Source organism: Sus scrofa, chromosome 11 (genome assembly GCF_054392235.1).
Source record: "Sus scrofa isolate SSC_HxYL_T2T_F1_AM1 chromosome 11, Sscrofa_HxYL_maternal_Yorkshire_Landrace_v2.0, whole genome shotgun sequence".
Classification (NCBI taxonomy): Eukaryota; Metazoa; Chordata; class Mammalia; order Artiodactyla; family Suidae; genus Sus; species Sus scrofa.
The window spans coordinates 70720035-70727900 of NC_139393.1; positions in this window are offsets into that span (position 1 = coordinate 70720035).

A 7866-nucleotide genomic window follows, 5' to 3' on the forward strand; every position below is an offset into this window, starting at 1 on the left:
GGCGCCAGATTGAAGGGGGGCTTAGTGTCCAGATCTGGGACCATACGAGCATCAAAATAAGCGAAGTGATAGCTTATTTACCCCTTGAATAAAATGAAAATCCATGAGTACAATAATGGAGGGAGAAGGAGACTGAAGGTTCTGGTTTACAGATGAAAAACTGGCATCAGCGGAGAAGGGTGGAGGGAGTGGTAGCCTTGGAAATCACCATTTTCCAAGCATCACTGTAAAACATCACAGTTCGATCGAGACTCATCAATGGATGCTAAGTTTGAGGGGAAAGTTGCATGATGAGCAGGATCGTTGCTCCATCTTACAGTACATCTCTGCAGATTTCTTAATAGTTGTGGGGGGCAGGGGAGGAATCGAAACTATACGGTGGGAAAACAGAACAAACTGTGATCTGGCCAACAAGATGAACTTCACCAATGAAGAACATTAAAGCACTGTCCTCACGAGGACACAACTTGTTACTTACACCCTGGTCCAGCCGGAGATGCATAATCTGAATCTACGTGAGGCAGCAGGAGTTCCCTGCTGGCTCAGCAGGTTAAGGTTCTGGCATTGTCACTGCTGTGGCTTGGGTTGCTCCTATGGCACAGGTTCAATCCCTGGCCCTGGAACTTCTGTGTGCCTCAGGCATGGGCCAAAAAAAATAAATAAATAAAAGAAAAGAAAGGAAAAATCATGAGGCAACATTAAACAAATCCCAAAATAAGGCATTCTAGTAAATGACTGGCATGTATTCTTTAAAACTGTTCAAGTTAGGAGTTTCCGTTGTAGCTCAGCAGGTTACAAACCTGATGAGTATCCATGAGGATGTGGGTTCAATCCCTGGCCTCCCTCAAGGATCAGGAGTTGCCTTGAGCTGTGCTGTAGGTTGCAGACAAGGTTCAGGTCTGGTGTTGCTGTGAGCTGTGGTGTAGGTCGCAGATGTTGCTGTGACTGTGGTGTAGGCTGGCCGCTGCAGCTCCAGTTCAGCCTCTAGCCCGGGAACTTCCACATGCTGCAGCTTATGACAACAAAGAGCTGGGCAACTGTTCCAAGTGAAGGGAGGCTATAGAGACATGACAACTAAACATAATACGTGATCCTGGTCTGGTTCCTATTCGGCAGGGGAAATGCTTTAAAGGTTGCTATTAGGACAGTGAAAGAAATTGGAACATGGGCTATAGTTTACATAAAAGTGTCATATCAATGTTAAATTCCCTGCAGTTGGCAATCACAGTTAGGTGAGAGAATATCCTTGTTTTTAGGAAATTTAGACTGATGTATTTAGGGATAACGAGATGCCATATCTGCAACTTACTCCCAAGTGATTCAGAAAAATAAACTAACAATGTGGGTGCAAATACACACATACCCAGACCCAGCAATAGAAAGAATATGAAAATGTAAATGGGAAAAAAATAAAAGTAGCTGAATCTGGGTAAAAGATACATGGGACTTTTTTGTACCCTTTTGTAATTTGGAAATTCAGAATTTTTTTCTTAATATAAAAAGTGTGCTTTTCTTCTGGAGCCAGACACCCTGTTAGAATCATAGCAGGGCTAGCTATGGAAGAGAATACAGACTTTATTTAGCCTGACCCACAGATTTTACATATCAGGAAACTGAGGCCCAGATACGCTGTAAGCAGCTTGCTTAAGGTTACTGTTCTAGTCGGCTTGGGCTGCCATAGAAAGCACTGGAGACATTGGGAGGGTGGTGTGGGACAGTTTAACAACAGAAATTTATTTTCTCTCAGTTCAGAGGGTGGGAAGTCCAAGTTCAAGGTGCCCGCCAATGAGGTTTCTCGTAAGAGCTCGCTTCCTGGCTTGCCAATGGCTGTCTTTCCTTTGTGTCTTCAGGTGGACTTTCCTGGCGACGTGCACAGAGAGAGGGGTGTCTCTCTTCCTGTTTTATAAAGCCATCAATCCTACCTGGTTAGCACCCACCCTCATGACCTCCTTAACTTTACCCCTTAAAAGCCCTAACTCCAAATGCAGTCACAGTGGGGACTAGGGTTTCAACGTGACAATTCAGTCCATATCAATGACAATTAATTTGGAGCAGAACTATTGATCGATAATGCATATTCTATAGCTTGCACCAAAAGCTTTTAATTTTTTTTTTTTTAAGAAAGACCCTACATCAGTTAAAAACTGGTGTGAGATTAAGTCTAAATCTGGAATCTGGAAGTCAGGGCTCAGCTTTTTCTTGCAGATGCTTTTTTGTGGGCATGTCTATACTTTTGACGTTATCTGTATATAGAAAACCATACCTTGCCTTGATAGATGGAAAGGGATTTTTCCAAAGTTACGTATTAACATTGTAACTTAGAGGAGAAGTATAAAGTTAATAGGTTACAAATATCATCAGTGAGCTGAATTGATCCAAAAGAAGTTAATTTATTTAAAGCCATTAAACCACAAGTCGATAAAGACCTTATTGGTTTCTGTTTTTATTGAATCACAGACATCAATATGAAGCCTCAGGGTATACTTACCAGGCCAGAAACAATTAAGTAAATTATACTCAAGAACAACCTTCCAAGCTTTTCCTATGTTCTAATCCAACCCTCCCACATCCATCAAGCAAACGCCTAACTAACCATGTGGATTTTGCTCAATGCCCTAAAGGCCAGAAAACTTGGACTCCAGAGCTTGAGTTTCAGAGGCTTGGGCGCTCTTTAAATTCTTGTCAGCTTAATTGCTTGTTTCTCCTTTTTGATGAACTGGGCCAGCCTCCCAGCTGCATCTCTGCTCCATCTTCCCACCCTCGTCCTCTCCAGCAATCGATTAAAGAGCAAAGCTGGTTATTCACCCAAAGAAAGAAGGCAAAATAAACTTAAGACAGGGCTTTCCTAAATCCCTTGTTAATGAAACAAAACAAAACAAAACCCCAAGAAATAAATCAGTCTCTTTCTTTGCCCCACTGAAGAAGCACAAGATGGCATTAAAGGACCAGTGGCTCAGAAAAGGATGCCACAGAGGCCCCTGTGCTATCCGGTCCTGATGCTCTTCCACCCTCCCGGGTGCCTCGCCCTCTTGGCTCTCCCTTGCTTTCATCCACTTCTTCAAGTCCTGCTTTCTGTATCCATACACCCCAGCTCAACTCCCTCCACGGGCCACTTCCTGATGCACCTCACGTTTACTTGGGACCCTGGGCGACAAGTCAGCTCTTCTCTTCCCTTCCTCCATCTTCCTTGTGCAGAGGCCAGAGTTCCTCTCTAGGATGCTTTGGGTGGGAGGGAATGAAGGTAGAGAGGGGCTTCGGAGCTGGGCTGTTTCTGTGTTCTGAGCTCCGCAGTGGGAGGCGGGAGCTCGGTGGGACGCTCTCTCCTCTGTCCTCCAGGTGGAGCTGTGGGGAGCATCTCCAGGGCTCTTCTACGGGGGACAGTAAGCAGGGCCCTAACCCATGAAGCTATCCAGCCCATTCCCATTATTAGCTATTGGAAAATTGACTACAGTCGGTTTTCCTCAACTCCACAAAGCTGCATAGGATTCAGAAGGGGCTGCAGCTCCAACCCACCTGTGTACAGTTTTCCCATTGAGAGTCCAATGTCCAAAGCTTCGAAGGGGCAGGAAGGAATCCATCACATCACAGATGGAAGCGCCCTATTCACATTCTTAATTTATTGCCTTCTTCATAATGATTGAGAGGAGTTCCCATCATGGCTCCGTGGTTAACGAATCTGATCTAAGAACCATGAGGTTGTGGGTTCGATTCCTGGCCTCGATCAGTGGGTTAAGGATCCGTCATTGCTGTGAGCTGTGGTGTAGGTCACAGATGCAGCTCAGATCTGGCGTTTCTGTGGCTCTGGTGTAGGCCAGCGGCTACAGCTCCGATTAGACCCCTACCTAGTCTGGGAACCTCCGTATACCGAAGGTGCAGCCATAGAAAAGACAAAAAAAAAAAAAAAAAAAAAGACAATGATAATAATAATAATGACTGAGAGATTGGAAAAGGAAGAATGCTTTGACTTGGGAATGACTGAGACATCCCTGCTTGCCCCATAAGGAATATACGTAAAATCAAAGTATGTTTTTCTCTCATTCCTACAAGAAGCGAGCCCTGACATTTAATCACATCAGTGCTTATGTAATATTTACAAAATGACCTCATTTTGATGGGCTGGGACAGTGGCCTCTATCCCATGTGTGAGTTGATAAAAGCCCAGAGAGGCTAACGATTGTCAGTGTTACACAGTCATTTGGTGACAGGGGTGGCACTGGAATTCAGTTCTGAGCCCACAGGCTATGGCTGTCACACGGCACTATGCTTGCCCCATATTAGACCAGCTTTATTGAATTACACAGTTTATTCAAATCTATGGTCCACAAATACCATATGATGTCGCTTATATGTGGAATCTCAAATACAGCACAATTTTTGAGATCGTGCCTGCAAACAGAAACAGACTTACAGACATGGAGAACAGACTTGTGGTTGCCAACAGGGAAAGGGGAGGGGGTGGGATGGATGGGGACTTTGGGGTTAGCAGATGCAAACCATTACATTTAGAATGGATAGGCAATGAGGTCCTACTGTATAACACAGGGACTATATTCAGTCTCCTGGGATAGACCATGATGGAAAATAATATTTAAAAAGAATGCATCTATATGTATAACTGAGTCACAATGTTGTATAGCAGAAATTGGCACAAAATTGTAAATCAACTATACTTTAAAAATTGTTTTAGGGAGTTCTCTGATGGCCTAGCAGGTTGAAGCTCCTGCATTCTCACTGCTGTGGCTCTGGTTGCTGTTGTGTGACATAGGTTCAATCCCTGGCCCAGGAACTTCCACATACTGCCTGCCACATACTGCCTGTGTGGCAAAACAAAACAAAACAAAACAAAACAAAACAACAACAAAAAAAACATGTGGAGTTTCTGTTGGTGTTCCCATCATGGCACAGCAGAAACGAATCTGACTAGGAACCATGAGGTTTCAGATTCGATTCCTGGCCTTGCTCAGTGGGTTAAGGATCCAGCGTTGCTGTGGCTGTGGTGTAGGCTGGCAGCTGCAGCTCCAATTCGACCCCTAGCCTGGGAACCTCCATATGCCTCAGGTGCAGCCCTGAAAAAGAAAAAATTGTTTCAAAAAATCTATGGTTCACATGCATTTGGGGGATGTTATATTTTTTTGGGGGGGGGTGTTTTTTAGGGCCACATCTTAGGCATATGGAAGTTCCCAGGCTAGGGTCGAATCGGAGCTGCAGCTGCCAGCCTACACCACAGCCACAGCAACAGCAATGCCAGATCCAAGCCACATCTGTGAGCTACACCAGGATGGCACTCCAGGGATGTTAGGTTTTGAGGCAAATGGTCTTGACCTTAGGTTAACATGGAATCTTGCTATTTACACTAACCTGGCTCATTCGCCCAGCACTGGAGGAAACTTTATACCACTGTTGCTCTGAGACTCTTGAGGCCTAATTCCTTTTAGTTCACTGCCTCCTAATAAAACTCCAGGTTCAGCAAATGACCTGCTAGGAATTATTTATACTTCAGTGTAAATAAAAGTCTTTCAACCCATTTTTCTGGGCCTCCTGGTGCTGTAATATAATGTGAGTAGCATGACCTATGAAGCCTTCTTGCCAAAAGACGTTTGACCTGAAACGATGCAAGCCTCTAGGTAGACATAACACCCAGTTTACATGAAATTCAGGAAATGGAGAAATAAATTCAATGACACCATGAAGACATAACTAGACAAACCCAGAGTATGAGATATTCTCTAAGACATCTGGTCTTCTGTCCTCAAAATACCTATGTTATGAAAAAAAATCACAAAGATAGGGAGAGCGCTTTATATTTAAGAGACTAACAAGACATAACCAAAAGTAATGTGCGAACTGTTCCTGGAGCATGGTACAGAAGAAGAAAAACACAAACAAAAAACAACTATGACTGGTTGAAAAAATCTGTTTTTCTCTACCCATTTTAGCTTCCCTGGATGGAGGCTTCTAAGTTAGGCTGACAAAACACAGATTAACAAGAGAAAAACGAACAGAAGTTTATGAACCTATGGGCTTCATATACACATGGGACTAGCCAGTGATGAGTAGCTCAAAGGGGTGGTTAGAACCTGGGCTTCAGGAGTCCTGTCCTGGCTCAGTGGTAATGAACTCAACTGGTACCCATGAGGGACCCGGTTTCCATTCCTGGCCTGGCTTCATGGGTTAAGGATCCAGTGTTGCCGTGAGCTGTGGTGTAGGTCACAGATGTGGCTCAGATCCCGCATGGCTGTGGCTGTGGTGTAGGCCAGCGGCTGTAGCTCTGATTCACCCCCTAGCCTGGGAACCTCCATGTGCCGTGGTGCGTCCCTAAAAAGACAAATTTAAAAAAAAAGAAAGAAAGAAAAAAAGAACTTGGGCTTATATGGCATCTTACATAGCTAATAAGACAAAAGCAAAACACCACGTTGCCAGGGTAGCAAATTGTGGGACAGTAAACATACAGGGAAACGATGGAATATAGGACCTTTTCGTAAAGTTCGTTACGTAGATTCTTCTGGTGCCATTTGTGGGCTGATCGGAGTGTCCAGTTGTCTCTGGGGATTAACTTCTGTCCTTCCTGGCAGGGAGGGAAGCGGGGACATCTTTACACCTTAATGTCCTGCTTTTAAGCAAACGGGGGAGGACAGAGAGCTTATCTTATATCTTTATCTTCTCAATTGCCTTCAGCTCAAAATATCTTATGCCAAAGTGGCATGTGTTGGTGGCATATTCCAGCAGCTTTCTGGGAAATATGGAGAAATTTAAATATGTATATTAGAAAATGATTATTAATTTACTTAAGAGTAAAAATGGTATTGTCACTATGCAGAAGAATGCCATAACTTTTAGGTGATTTATGCTGAAATATTTAGGGTTGAAATGCTATGATGTCTACAACTTACGTTTAAATGTCTCAAATACACACACAGATAAAACCAGTATAGCAAAATGTTACTAATTGTTGATTCTAGGTGAAGCATTACATCTTCCCATTTTTCTGTATGTTTTAAATCACTCATAATAAAACTTTGAAAAAAGATAAATATTAGTTTCCCAGATCCTAGAAATGTCTGAATTTCAACTTTTTTTTTTTTTTTTTTTACTAGAGATTGTAAAACTTTGTTCCTTATTAGTGGGACCTTGGGCATCAGAATGTAACTAGAAATATACTTTGTGGAGGTTACTGTTGTGGCTCAGCAGTAAGGAGCCCAACGAGTATTCATGAGGATAGGGGTTCAATCCCTGGCCTCTGTCAGTGGGTTAAGGATCTGGCATTGCTGTGGTGTAGGTCATAGATGTGGCTCAATCAGTTTGTGGCATATGCTGGCAGCTGCAGCTCCAATTCAATCCATAGCCAGGGAACTTCCATATGCCGCAGGTGCAGCCCTGAAAAGCATATATATATGTGTGAGAATTAGAGGCCCTTCCCCAAACCCATAATCAGTCTAAGCAGCCCCTTTGTCCATCTAAGGCTGAGGTTTGTCTTCTATATTCCAGGACCATATTTTTGGAATCACCAAATCAGGACATATGGTCTGACAAAGGATTTCTTTTGTGTTTTTTTTTTCTTTTTCCTTTTGTCTTTTTAGGGCTGCACCCGCAGCATATGGAGGTTCCCAGGCTAGGGATCAAATCAGAGTTGTAGTCACTGGCCTATGCCACAGCCACAGCAACTCGGGATCTGAGCTGCGTCTTCGACCTACACCACAGCTCACAGCAACGCCAGATCAAGTGAGGTCAGGGATTGAACCCCCATCCTCACGGATGCTAGTCAGGTTCATTAACAACTGAGCCATGACGGGCACTCCAGATTTTTTTTTTTTTTTTACTTTTGCTGTTACGAACACAAAAGCCTTACAAAGACATAAAATTCAAAAC